Source organism: Elephantulus edwardii, unplaced genomic scaffold (genome assembly GCF_000299155.1).
Source record: "Elephantulus edwardii isolate Elephantulus edwardi_28Jun2011 unplaced genomic scaffold, EleEdw1.0 scaffold00054, whole genome shotgun sequence".
Lineage (NCBI taxonomy): Eukaryota > Metazoa > Chordata > Mammalia > Macroscelidea > Macroscelididae > Elephantulus > Elephantulus edwardii.
Window position 1 is genome coordinate 14,591,460 of NW_006399804.1, and position 14,474 is coordinate 14,605,933.

The 14,474-nt window shown below is 43.3% G+C and overlaps 2 pseudogenes; one reads left to right on the forward strand and one right to left on the reverse strand.

The window, feature by feature from the left end:
* Positions 1 to 4,826: 4,826 nt before the first annotated feature.
* On the reverse strand, positions 4,827 to 5,297 carry LOC102845824 (annotated as a pseudogene).
* An 8,510-nt stretch (positions 5,298 to 13,807) lies between these two features.
* On the forward strand, positions 13,808 to 14,467 carry LOC102846237 (annotated as a pseudogene).
* The last annotated feature ends 7 nt before the right edge of the window (positions 14,468 to 14,474 follow it).

A 14,474-nucleotide genomic window follows, 5' to 3' on the forward strand; every position in this document is an offset into this window, starting at 1 on the left:
GTTTTCTCCCTCATCTATTTCAATGCAGTATACATTATGGAACCCATCTTTCTCAGTCTCCCCCCAACCCTGATGTCAGTCCTGTTTTACAACAGTGGCACCATGCAGTATTTGCCCTTTTAAGACTGAGACACTTAACTCAGCATAATGTCCTCCACGGTCATCCATTTTGAATAACATTGCATGAGGTCCTTGTTTTTCAATGCAGCGTAGTATTCCACACTCCTTTCTTGATGAGAACTCACAGTTTCCATGGGAGGGGATCACATTATGAGATAATTTCAAACTTGCTTGATATGGTAGCATCTCACTCAACCTGACATGGAGTGATGCTGATGAACTGAAAGGTTCACTATGTGTCCCATCATTTGTACAGCTCCTTAGAGACCCGGCTTGATTCTTCTCCAATGTCTCCTCTTGGATGTATCTCATTTTCTTGCCAATTTTCATTCTAATCCATTGAGGAATGGGATGGTTCTACTTTTATTTCTTGGCTAGGAACCTCTTGATATCGTAAGTCTTATGAGAAGACGTAGTGAAGATAGAACAGGGCTGTACTCAACACTATGGTGGAAGAAAACCTCTCCCAGTTTGTTAAGATGTTAGTTATTATTGTTGTTGTTAGGTGCCATCAAGTCAAGTATGACTCCTAGTGACTCTATGAACAAAAGATGTGAACCCTGTTCTATCCTGCACTATCCTCACATTTCCTGATACACAAGAGCCCATTGCGGCAGTCACCATGTCAATTCACCTGGTTGAGGGTCTTCCTGTCCTTCGCTGACCTTCTACCCTTCCCAGCAGCATCATGTCTTTCTCTAAGGAATAACCTCTCCTAGCAACATGCCCAAAGTATGTGAGGTAATGCCTCATAATTCTTGCCTCCAAAGAGCACTCCAGCAGCACCCTTTCCAAGACATGTTTGTTTTCTTGGCTGTCCAAGATGTTCAGTACTCTTCTCCAACACCGCAGCTCAAAGGTGTCAGTTCTTTTCCTGTCATCTTTATTCACTGTCCAGCTCTCAGATGCATAGCAAGCGATTGGAAAGACTATGGCCTGAATCAGACGCACCTTAGTCTTCAAACTGACAATAATTTGGAAAGGTCTCTAACTGCAGATTTCCCCCAGTGCAATGCACCTCCTTATTTCCTGATTGCTGGTATCAAGAGCATTAATTATGGAAGATGAAGCTGTTGACAGTTTCCATCTCCTCTCCATCCATCATGATGCTTGACTATCATCCCAGTGGTAAGAATCTTTTGTTTTCCTGACATTGAGATGCAGTCCATACTGAAGGCTGCATTCCTTGATTTTCTGCAAAAAGTGCTTGAAATCCTCCTCACTTTCAGCAAGCAAGTGAAGGATGTAGACTGCCTCATATTTCTGCCACGAAGCTGAGACCTTTGGGTTACCAACCAAGCTTAACTACTTCACCATCAGTACTTTTAGCATAAATATAAACAAGTCATTATTGAGGAATAATAATGAGATCTTAAAAAGAAAAGTGTGCCCAGCATTTAGAGGGGCTGCTTTCATATAATAGATCCAGACAGGAGAGAATCAGTGTGCTCAATTCACAAAGTCAACTCAACTTTTAGGAGGAAACTCCAAGCTGTTTCTGAAGGCCATAAGAATATCTCAGGCAGCTGTTCATCATGAGAACTCTTTTGCCAGAATCCCCTCTGCTTCCAAAAGATGACTTTTGTTGGCCATGGAAGGAGGCTCTTGCTGCAAATCATTGCCATAAATCTGTTCTACTTTTAGTAACAATCATTCTAAGTACCAGTTATCATAAATATTTACTACCCACATCCCACAGTAGATTCATTCCTTCAACCAGTTGTTATCAAGCAGAACATCTTTGCCAGTCTGGGTTTATGATCTGAGAGCCTTGATAATTAAGTACGTGGTATTCACCAAACAATTGATGGTTTCGAAGTCCTTGCCTCCAGAGGGCAACTTAGTTTCACCCTCTCCAGGATAGACCTGTTTGTTCTCTTGACAGCCCATGGGATGTTCAATATTCTTCTGCGGTGCCATAATTCAAAGGCTTCAATTCTTCTGTGATCCTTACAGAACTAGGAATTAAACATCAACTAGCATGGAGGCTAAAACAGGGATTATTTGGATTTACACTTTATAAGTAGGTATTTTCAATGCCTCTTTACAAATATTCTTGAAAGCTCTTGAAGGTTTTGTGGTGAGCATGTCCTTTTTGCAATCAGAAGAGAAGAAAAATGTTTTTGAAGTTCTCTTAAAGGACCCAAGATCTTACCTGCTCTAGGACTTCACCGGCTTGAGGCACCAGGGGGCGCTGTTGGGCTACATTCTGCCCTCTTGGTACAGCATGGCGAGAAGCTTCCTGGAGAACTTGGATGAAAACAGAAAGGGGCTTAAACTTCCAAAAAGTCAGAGCTGTTAGCAGAGCTCTGAAGAGATAGGAAGGGCCTGCTGCTGTTAGTGGTGGTCTATGCATGACAGAGAACTTGTATTCATGAACAGGTTTCTTTTCTTGGAGGTACATAAAACTCTGTCTCAGGTCTGACCTGCTCAGTCTAAACTGGGGATGTGTCCTTTCCCAGTTGTCTTGCCACCTACAGAATACATTTAACGCTGTTAAATCTGTTAAACAGAGAAAACTGTTCCATTTGATTATAAGACTGGTGGGAGGGGCGTGACAAGCCAAATGCTAGCTGTTGTTAGGATTATTTCTTTCTCTTTGTGACTCTGAGCTTCTTGAAAACCTCACCTTCCTCACTCTAGCTAGCCTGCTTTTCTCAGCTACTTGTGTGTTGGGTGGACGGTGAGTTCTTCCACAGAGTGAGGTAGATGGTGAGCTCCTGGGTCCAGGGGAAGGCTGCAATTTACACACAGTGAATCTCAAGGTTCCCAATTAACCCGAGCCTCACAGCATTTGTCCTGGAGCATAAGTGCATTTCGGTATGAGGGGTGTGTGTGTGTGTGTGTGTGTGTGTGTGTGTGTGTGTACATCACCCAAGGATTAACAGCACCCCCCCCAAAAAAAAAAGGAAAACCACCCCTCTCATTGCCAACACGTTGGAACCGACCCATAGTGCAGCCGGTTTTCTGAGGCTGTAAATCGCTTGGGAGAAGATCGCCCATCTTTCTCCCGCAGTGCAGCTAATGGATTCGAACCAGAAGAGGCACCATCTTTGGGTTAAGAGTGCAGTTCCCTAAAGCATTAATGGTGGCTGGAAATATTGGGACCCTCTACCTGTTTCTCTTTGGGATTGCTCTGCTGCAATTCCAAGACCGTTCAAATCCAAAAGTGTTATAAATGAAAAGTGCAAAGACTTGGAATTCGAAAACCAAAAGGGAAGAGCATGCTTGGCATTTTGTGCGCTGAGAATGAATTTTTGCCAGCGATCCTTGAGCAGAACTGTTCCCAAGGCCGTGTTTGTCTCCCTGAAGCATGGCCTCAGCTCAGAGCTGGTAGGCATCTTATCAAATAGTAGCTCAGAGCTTGGCGGTAGGATCCTTCCCCTTTATTGATGTCAGAAGAAGGAAAACGTCAGGATAAGGTCTTGGAAGGATTTATTTCACTACAAAATTGAATCTAGGTTGGATTCCAAAACAAAAACTTCTGACGTGTCTAGACAATAATGGAAGGAAAACTTCCTCCTAGTTTTCTGACCCTTAAGAGGATGTTTCCTCACTTAGTGTTTTTTCAGCATGAAGATGTTTAAGATTCTTGGACTTCACAGAACCTGATACATGTGTGTCTGGCTCCACCTAATTGACTTCAGAGCCTTTATTTTCCAGCTTCTCAAAACTCGGCTTTAAATCAAGTCTGAGTCTCCTTTTGCTGACTTCTCTTGTAGCCCAAGAGTCTAACTTTGGGTCCTAGGGGTTTTCTATAGGGATATGTTGGATATACAGATTTCAAATAAGAATATTGTCTGTTGTAGAGTCAATTTTTCACTCATAAGAACTCCATGTAGCAGAACAGAACTGGCTCATACGGATTTTCTTTTTTTGCATGGCTCTTTTCAGTTTATTGCATGAAAGAGTGACACTAGTCCAAGTTAAAAGTGGACCCCAAATAATTACATTATACAAGCTGTGTAGTTTTAAACTTGTGACAAAGGACAGAAGGGAAATTTTCTGCTCATTGGAAAGAAATCCTCACGTAAACTTCAGTGAGCCACAAGCACTTAAAATCCATGAACCTTCAGCTGGTTGTCCTTAGCCAGTTCAATCTCTACAAGGAACTGGCATTATGTTCTTGCGCTGGCCACCTTGTAGCTGAATTCTCCATCTTCTGGATGCTCAGTTACCGTACCATTGCAGGCAAACTTCTTAAACGCCTTCACTAGTTTCTTTTTATCGTAATCATCACTAATTCCTTGGACAGTTGTAAAGGTTTCCTGCCGTTTCTCTGCTGAATTCTTTTCCTTTCCTTTCCTTTCCTTTCCTTTCCTTTCCTTTCCTTTCCTTTCCTTTCCTTTCCTTTCCTTTCCTTTCCTTTCCTTTCCTTTCCTTCCCTTCCCTTCCCTTCCCTTCCCTTCCCTTTCCTTTTTTTTTCTGTTCAATTCTTAATATGGATATAATCCTCAGTCCCAGCAGGAAGCAGGGCATTTCACCCTTACTTGTATCAGCAAAGGGTTGAAAGAGTGGAGGTTCTGTATAGAGGACCTAAAATACGATTCCTTTTCCTTAGTGGACACGGTCTGCGGAAGGCGTTGGTGGGAGAAGGTGGGCAGGGGGAACGAGCTGCATATGGGCTTTCTTTTTCTTTTCTTCCTTTTTTCTTTTTCTTAGGGAAAAACATTTAATTAACCAACCTACATGCAATTTACACAGCCTCAAGCCACCAAGACACAGGCCACCCCAACACCCTTAATCTTTTCCTCAGCTCTTCTGCTGAAGAATTTGGCCTTCACAACGACTGGTTGCTTTGAGAGCTTTCCTTTCCCCAAAACTTTGTAGTAACCTGATCTAACCACATCAGTGATGAGAGCAGCTCCAGTCTTGTTTTTTTGCAGCATTTACCCTTGTCTGCTCACTGACCAAAGTCCATAATTTGTCAAAGTTGACAGTTGGGCAGAAGCTCTGATTCCTCTTCAGGTGGTAATGTCTCATACCAACTTTTCCAAAATAACCCAGATGCTATTTGTCAAAGTTGAACCTGAGGTGATGCAAGCCACCAGCATTACCTGATGCAAGCCACCAGCATTACCTCAGCCTCCAGGATGCTTCTGGTGCTTGTTGATGCGGCCGTGGCTGTGGCTCACGTGGCCCCTAAGTTTCTGGGTCTTCCTCAGTCTTGATGGCATTTTGGTCACCTACATAAAAAAGAGGCGTATGGGTTTTCTTGATTGTAATCTTTACAGAGGATGATTAGCTCATTCTCTTATGCAATCAATGGGTGGATTTGAGCCACCATTCTTTCTATGAGCAGGTGAGTTCATTGCACCACCTAAACACCTTTATTTTTAGTGTTAGTATTGTTGTTAGGTGTCACTGAACAACAGATCTAAACCCTGTCCTATCCTGCTCCATCTCACACTTCCTGACACGTTAGAGCCCATTGCAGCAGTCACCGTGTCAGTCCACCTGGCTGAGGGTCTTCCTCTCCTTTGCCGACCCTCCACCCTTCCCAGCATCATGTCCCTCTCCAAGAAATAGCCCCTTTATCATCTTTGCCGCCAAAGAGCACTCTGGCTGCATGTTCTCCAAGACATATTGGTTTGCTCTTTTGGCAGGCTCCAGGATGTTCAGTACTCTACTCCAACAACAACTCAAAGTTTGAACCACAAACCTTTCCATTAGCAGCTGAGCCCCTTGCACCATCTAAAAGCCTTTATTTTCAGTGTCGGTACTGTTACGTGTGGTGAATGCCTGTCTCTTGTTGGGGCAAAGAGTTGGACCAGGTGATGATGATGAATCTCCTGGTTTTGACCTAGTTATGTGTTTGAAAATAAGCTTAGCATGGCCCGAGCCTTTATTAGAGCACATGATTGAGGGACAAGGTGAAGAGACAGGATGAAGGTAAAAGAAGAGATAGTTTTTAGAAAAGACACATACCATAGGGTGAAATAGGTCATTTCTCCAGAGGTACAGAGATGGAGAAAGATACTTCACCACACCAGGTGTGGCTTAATGAAGCTGGCTGGCTCTGCAGTTTTATATGCTTCTGGGCTTGAGCATGGACTCAATGTGTTTGGCAGTCAATGGAATGATGTGTGTGGGGGGGGGGGGGAGCGGAGCTAGGCTGATGGGATGATGTGGTGGGCAGTTCTGGTTGGTTCATCGTTCTTCATGTCATTCACATGCCTAAAATTAATCAGGCCCCGACTGTGCATGCCAGATTCATAAGGCACCTAGGTCTAGTGTCCCTGGTTCTGACTGAGTAGGGTCCCATCCTAGACATTTCGCTTGACCCTTCCTGCCTCCCCCCCATCGGCTCCCAGCATGAGCTTCATCTCATTCTGTCTCGCCGGTATCTGCCCTAACACTCTCTCTGTCCAGCGTGTTCTTATTTCTGCCTCACATTATTCTGATTCTGACTCTTAACAGTGACAAAAACTTGCTATTTCATGCACCTTGTTTATTTCTTTATTGTCTCTCTCTTATGAGAGTATAAGTTCTAGGTGACATTTGTGTTCATTGATGAATCCCTGACACCTGGTACTCTTTTAATATCTCTTGTAGTCTACTGTTGAGTCAGAGCCCACCTGTACCTGACCTTCAGTAGTAAATCTAATGGGAGCTGATTACCTATCCTTCCTCTGCAGAGCAGCTGGTGGGTCAGAACCTCACGCTTTGGGGATTGTGTGTAGTTTCTTACCACTAGGCCACCAGTTGTTGTTGCTGTGTACCAACAAGTTGGAACCAACCCATAGCTGACCCTCCAGCAGGTTTTCAGAGGCTTAAATTGCACAGGAAAATGCCCATCCTCCTCTTGAGGAGTGGCTGGTGGATTTGAACCACGTGCCTTTAGGATTGCAGTGCAGTTTCTTACCACTAGGCCACCTGAGCTCCCTAGTAATAGTTAATATCTGACGACTGGATAAATGTTACTCTGATTCATTCCACCTGCCTTCGTTCAATGACTCAACCTGCCCACCTGTCCTATTTCCTCCTTTGTCACTGAATCTTGTCCTTTCTTTTAGGTCAAGTGCCTGCACTTATAAGTCTTAAACTTATATCCTCAAGAATATTGTGAAGTTCTTATATCCTACACTCCTGGCAGGAGATACAGAATTAGAATTCATTATCAAAGATACCATTTCTTTCTTTCTTGCCCTTTCATTCCTCAACTATTTTGATGCATACCTCAAGAGCCTCTTTATGCATCATTAACACTATCTTTTGGTTCAAGATACATGATTTTTCTGACATTACGGATGCTTATTCATCATAGAAGACCGAGAAGCTTCTTAATTGAGTGTGTAGACACAAATCAGTTGACAAAACCACTTAGTCTTCAGGTTGATTAACATTGTCTGTTTTGGTTAGATTCAATTGGCCATGTGCTACTAAAAGTAAAGATTTTTAAATTACCTTTTGCTGGTTTTCATTGCATTCGATCATGTTGTTTTAACCCAAGGGCCTCAGGAAGTGCATAGTAAATTGGAACACTCAATCAAATAAAACAAGTGTACTTAAAATGAGTTATAGCTGGTTCAAGTTGACATTCCATCCTGAGCTCATAATGTCATTAGCAAGGAGTCCAGAGCTGGAGGGAGAAATAGAGAAAACATCAGACTCTAACATATGGGTTGTGACTTTCAAGACTTAAAAAAATAAAAAATAAAAAAATCAACAAGCTTGTGATAACCTCTTTGCTTTGATTCCTTTGTGTGTGTGTAAAGGTCACTTCTTTTTGGATAAGACAAAAAATGCCCACCTGTTTTGCTGAATTGTTGGAATCAGAAGTGTCTCAGGGATGATCATTACCACCTTATTTCTCTCCAGTGCTAAGGGTGGGATGAACTGACCTCAGGTGGAAGTGAGGACCTTGTATCCCAGTGGCCTTGGCATCCAGACACTGGTTGTTGTTGTTGATTGCTGTTGAGTCGAGCATGACTCATAGTAACCCTATGAACAAAAGCTCTGAAGCTTTACTATAACTACTGACATGTATCAAAGCTCACAGAGTTTCCAGAGGCATGTTGTTTAGGAAGGGGATGCCACTCCTGCTTAGCACTTGTCATTAACTGTATAACCCACCCACTGTTCCATTGGAGAAAGCTATGGGATCTTGCTCCTATAAGGATTTACAGAAACTCTATTGGAAAGTTCTACTCTGTCCTATCACAGGGGCTCTGGTAGCCTAGTGGTAAAGAAACTGTGCTGCAATCTTGATGGCACATGGTTCAAGTCCACCAGCTCCTGAATGGGAGAAAGATGGGCAATCTCCTTCCATTTAATTAACTGCCTCTGAAAACCTGCTGGAGGGTCATCTATGGCTTGGTTCAGAATGACTTGATGGCCAACAGCACCGCAACAAGGGAAAGAGAGACCTTTTCCTTAAGGTGTGCTGAGTTCCTGTTTTGAAGTGCTCCATTTCACAAAGGGTAGTGATGATGGTTACATAGTGAAATGTAATGAATACCAATGAACCAACACACCTTAAAAAGAGTTAAAAAACAAATGTCTTATTATAGACATTTTGTCACAATAATAATAAAAAATATTGTTAAAACATTGTCGATGAAACAAACCAAGTTTCCTAGCAATCTAATTCTGCATTTTATGGAATTAGACGTTTCAAAGACTAACCGTGGTAGGCTTTAGTAAAAATTATGAGTCTGTATTCATCATCTTCCCAGATTTTGTCCTTTGCACTCACTCCTTCACAATCCATCTTCAGGTGTCAGTCCCTAGACCACTAATAACTAATCTTCCTGTTTGCATCAGATTTTCTTAGGTGTAGTATTTTATTTCATTCTCACAACATTCACTCTTAGTGAGACGGGAGACTAGGGCTCACTTTAGGGTTTTATCATTTTAGGAGTTTACCACTCGGACCCTCCTGGTATCCTGTTAATGCCTTTAAACTCTTAATCATTAACATCAGATGATTGCTGACCCTCCTTTTTGATAAGATGTTGTTCTCTACAAGTTAACTTCCTTACACTATCATCTGGAGTGAAACTAGTTTGAATCAGACCCTGGGGCATGTGCAGAAGCACCATTGGTGACCTAGAGATGACCTCCCCAGGCTATCCAGCAGGCCCTGGCTCCACAGTACATGTGCACCATCCCATAGTAAGTGATGTCCCTTGATCCAGAAACCTCTGCAACAGATTCCACCTTGAAAAACCCTCTATCCCTCTCCCTCTCAATCTCCCTGCTTTCCCTCTCCCTCTCCATTACTCCCTCTCCCCATCTTCCTCTTCTCCTGATTCCTCTCCCCCTCTCCCTCAATCCCCCCTCCTTCCTCTCCCTCTATCCCTCTCCCTCTCACCTGTTTCCTTCTCCTGCTTCCTCTACCTCCCTCTCTCCCTACTGGCCCTCTCCTTCTCTCCTTCCTTCCTCTCTCTCTCCATCTCCCAGTCTCCCTTTACCCCATCTTCTTCTTATCCCCTTCTACTCCTCCTGTGCTCCTTTCTCTCCCTCCCTCTTCCCTCTTCCCTCTTCCTATCCCACCCCTCCCTCTATCCTCCTTCTGCTTCTTGCCTGTTCCCCCTCTTTGTTCTCCCACTACCCCCTCTCCTCCCTCCCTTAACCCTCTCCCTCTATCCTCCACCTTCTTATTCCCCATCTTCCTCTTTCCCTCTCCTTCTCTTCTTCTCTTTCTATTCTCCCTTCTCCCCTCCTCCTTCTTCCTCTCCCACCTCTTCCTCTTCCCATCTTCCTTCTCCCTCTATCCCCCTCCCTCTCTCCTGTTTCCTTCTCCCACTTCTCACTCTATCCCCTCCCTCTCCCCTCCCCCTGCTCTCTCCTCCCCCTTTTCCCCACTCCCTCCAACTCTATCCCTGTCTCTCCCCTTCCATCTCCCTCTTCCCTCTCTTCCTCTCCCCCTTCTCCCTCTCTTTCTCTCTCTCCTTTCCCTCTATAACCCCTCCTTCTCCTCTCCTCCCTCTCTCCCTCTTCCTGTCTCATCGCTCTATCCCCTCCTTTTCACCTGGTTCCCTTTCCCACCTCTTCCTCTATCCCCTCTCCTCTCCTCTTTCTCTTCCTCCTTTCCCTCTATTCTCTCTCCTTTCCCTCTCCTTCCCCTCTCCCTCTCATCTCTTCTCATATCCCCTGTTCCTCTCCTGCTTCTCCCTCCCCTCATCTCTCTCTCCTCCCCCTCCTCTCCCTTCCCCACCCCAGCTCCCTGCCTCTGTTCTATCCCCTCTCCCTCTCTCTCTTCCTCTATCCCTCTATCCCTCCCTCCTCCCTCTTCCCCCATCCTTTTAACCTTCTCCCTCTCCCCTTCCTCTCCTTTTATTCACTCCCCCTCTCTCCCTCTCCCTTTTCCTCCTTCTCTCACTGCCATCGAATTGGGATCAACTCATAGATGACCCTTCATGAGGTTTTCAGAGCCTGTAAGATGAGAGATTACCCATTGTTCTCCTGAGCAGCTGCTGGTGCATTAGAAGAACCAGAGGGACACTGTCTGCGGGTTAGTAGGGCACCTCCTTGCCAACTACACCAGCAGAGCTCACTTAACTCCCCAAATTCTTTAGTTCAGTGACTTATGGCCTAGGTTTGCTTTGACCTTCCACTTTGCTCTTGCAGAGTAGTTTTACTTTGCAAATTATTTCCCCTAAGAAACCTCTTTCTATGCTTGCATTCAAAAGCCTGGACTCCTATTTCACTCTTCTTACTTAGTAGGTGGAAGAACTCAAATAAAAGGACACATTTTTAACATTGGGGTACTCTGTAGGAAGCTTGCATACCGTAAGAATGCCTATTTATGCTTTATTGACTATGCAAAAACATTTGACTGTGTGGATCATAAAAAAATTATGGCTAACATTGAGAAGAATGGAAATTCCAGAACAGTTGATTGTGCTCATGTGAAACCTATACCTAGACCAAGGGGCTATAGTGCTAACAGAGCAAGGGAACACTGCATGGTTTAAAATCAGGGAAGGTGTGCATCGGGGTTGTATCCTTCTTCATACATATTTAATCTATATGCTGAACAAATTATTTGAGAAATTGGACTTAATGAAGGAAAATGTGGCATAAAGACTGGAGGAAGACTCATCAATAACCTTTGTTATACAGTTACATGTAACTTTGCTGAAAGTGAGAAGGACTTGAAACACTTGCTGTGAAAGATTAAACACTGTTGCCTTCAATCTGGATTACATCTCAACATCAAGAAAACAGAAATCCTCGCCGCTAGATCAATAGGCAACATCAAGATGGACAGAGAAGAATTGAGACTGTCAATGACTTCATCTTTGTTGGATCCAGAATCAATACATTTGATACCATCAGGGGACATATTGCACTGGGAAAGTCTGTCATCAGGGACCTCTCCAAATTATTAAGGACTAAAGATGTCAGTTTGGGGACTATCATGTACCTGATTTAGGCCATGGTCTTTTCAGTCACTGCTATGTATCTGAGAGCTAGACCATGACTAAAGATGACAGAAGAACTGATACCTTTGAACTGTGGTGTAGGAGAAGATTGCCGAAGATCCCAGGGACTGCCAAGAGAACAAACATATATGTCTTGGAGAAGGTCCAGCCAGAGTGCTCCTTGGAGGCAAAGATGAAGCTTCATCTTACATACTTCAGGCATGCTGCTAGGAGAGGTTATTCCTTGGAGAGGGACATCATGCTTGTGATGGTGGAGGAGTAATGAGGGAGAGGACGACCCCTGACTAGATGGGTTAACACTGTGACTGCAGCAATGGGCTTGAGTGTGTCAGAGATTATGAGGATGGCACGGGATAGGACAGGGTTAGAATCAGTTGTTCATAGAGTCGTACTTGACTCAATGCCATCTAACAGCTACTGTAGGATGCTTTGGTGGCCTAGTGATAAGGAACTGTACTGCCAAGCCAAAGGCAAATGGTTCTAATCCACCAACCACTCCAAAGAAGAAAATGGACATTCTCCTTCTGTGCAATTTACTGCCTCTGAAAACACACTAGAGGGTCAAGCTGTGAATTGGATGTGACTCAAAGTACGTAACAACCGGCAGCAGTGAGAGAGATAGGAGTTCTCGTCTTACATCTATTTAATAGATGAGAAAACGGAAAGAGAGAGAGTGACTATATAGATAAGATGTGGCAGATATTTTGAAAATGTTTTATTCTTATCTGGTACCCATTTTGTTTGCCTTTTCTTGTTGAGAAGCTGGAGTATTCTATACATTTTAGATGTGAGTCCCTTATCAGACACACCATTGCCAAATATTTTTTCCCCATCTGTGGGCTTCCTTTTTACCCTATTGGAGAAGTTTTTTTATGTACATAGTAACTTTATTTTTAGAAAAGCTCATTCATCTATTTTATCCCCTCTTGATTGTAGGTTTTTTGTTATGCTTGGAAGTCTCTACACACTGTAGGCTTGGGCTTCTAGAGTTATGCCAAGTTCTTCTCTGATGAACTTTATGGTCTTTCTTTTACTCCTAGGTCCCTGATCCACCTCGAGTTGGTTTCTGTGTATGTTGTGAGATGTGTGTCGTCTTACTTAAGTTTTATGCAGGTGGTTTTCCAATTTTGTCAGCACCATTTGTTAAAGAGATTGTTATTTCCTCCCTTAACTGATTCCTTCTCTTTGTCAAAGATCAGTTGACCATTGGTAGATGAGTGGATTTCTGGATTCTCGATCTATTCCATTATTCTCAGTGTCTGTCACTGTACTATTAGTATGTTCTTTTGATTACTGCACCAAAGAAGAAATTCATATGGCAAAAAAACACATGGAAAAATGTCAAAATCCCTAGAAATCAGAGAACTGCAAATCAAAACAACAATGAGATATCATTTTACCCCAGCAACAACAGCAAATTTCAACATAGCCACAAACAACAAGTGCTGGTGAGGATGTGAAATGATTGGCACTCTCATTCATTGTTGGTAGGAATGTAAAATGGTACAACCACTATGGGAGGTAGTCTGACACTTTCTTAAAAAGTTGGAGATATATATACCATTTGACTCAGAGACTCCACTACTGGGAATATATCCTAAAGAAACTAGAGCTGTGCCTCAAATAGATGTATGCACACCTGAGTTTATTACAGTATTATTCACGATCGAGAACAGCCTATTTGCCCTTCAACAAATGAATGGATAGAAAAACCATGGTACATTCACACTATGAAATATTATGCAACATTGAAAACAAGAACTTGTAAATCACTACACAATATGTATGGGTCTGGAAGACATTATGGCTGAGTGAAATATCTCAGTCACAAAAGGACAAATACTGCATATAAGAACACTGTTGGGGAGCTCTGGTGGCCTAGTGGCAAGGAGCTGCAACTACAATCCCAGAGGCACATGGTTCGAATCCACCAGATGCTCTGCCGGGAAAAGGAGGGACAATCTCCTCCTATACCAGTCAGATCTGATTTGACGGTACACTCACACAAAAATAAAATAAAAAAAATTTAAAAAAAAGATCACTGTTGTATAATAGGGTTGATATGGAGGTGGAGAGAAAACAGGAAAGAAATGGGTAGATGATGAACACTGAATTGGAACAAATGAAGGAAAGGGCTTTGTGAATGCCCTATATGATTAGGTATTGTATGTATGACAATTAACAATCTGGAGCAAGAAATGCATTAAAAAGTGAATTAGGGGCTCATTTAGCGCAGTGGTGGACTTGAGGTACGGTTCTTCTCCTCCACCACCTGGGACCTTCACTAAGCAACCATGTCCAAGGGCCCTGTGGTTGGCATTGATCTTGGCACCACCTACTCCTGTGTAGGGGTCTTCCAGCATGGGAAAGTGGAGATCATCACAAATGATCAAGGAAACTGGACCACCCCAAGCTATGTCGCATTTACCGATACCAAACGATTGATTGGCGATGCGGCAAAGAATCGAGTTGCAATGAATCCTACTAACACAGTATTCGATGCCAAACATCTCATTGGATGAAGATTTGATGATGCTGTTGTGCAGTCTGTTATGAAACACTGGCCCTTCATGGTGGTGAACGATGCAGGCAGGCCCAAGGTCCAAGTAGAATATAAAGGAGAGATCAAAAGTTTCTATCCAGAGGAGGTGTCCTCTATGGTTCTCACAAAGATGGAGGAAATTGCAGAAGCCTACCTTGGGAAGACTGTTACCAATGCTGTTGTCACTGTACCAGCCTACTTCAATGACTCTCAGTGCCAGGTTACCAAGATGCGGGAACCATTGCTGGCCTCCAGTGTCCTCTGAATCATCAATGAGCCAACTACTGCTGCTATTGCTTATGGTCTAGACAAAAAGGTAGGTGCTGAAAGGAACATGCTCATCTTTGACTTAGGAGGTGGCACTTTTGATGTGTCAATCCTCACTATTGAAGATGGGATATTTGAGGTCAAGTCTACAG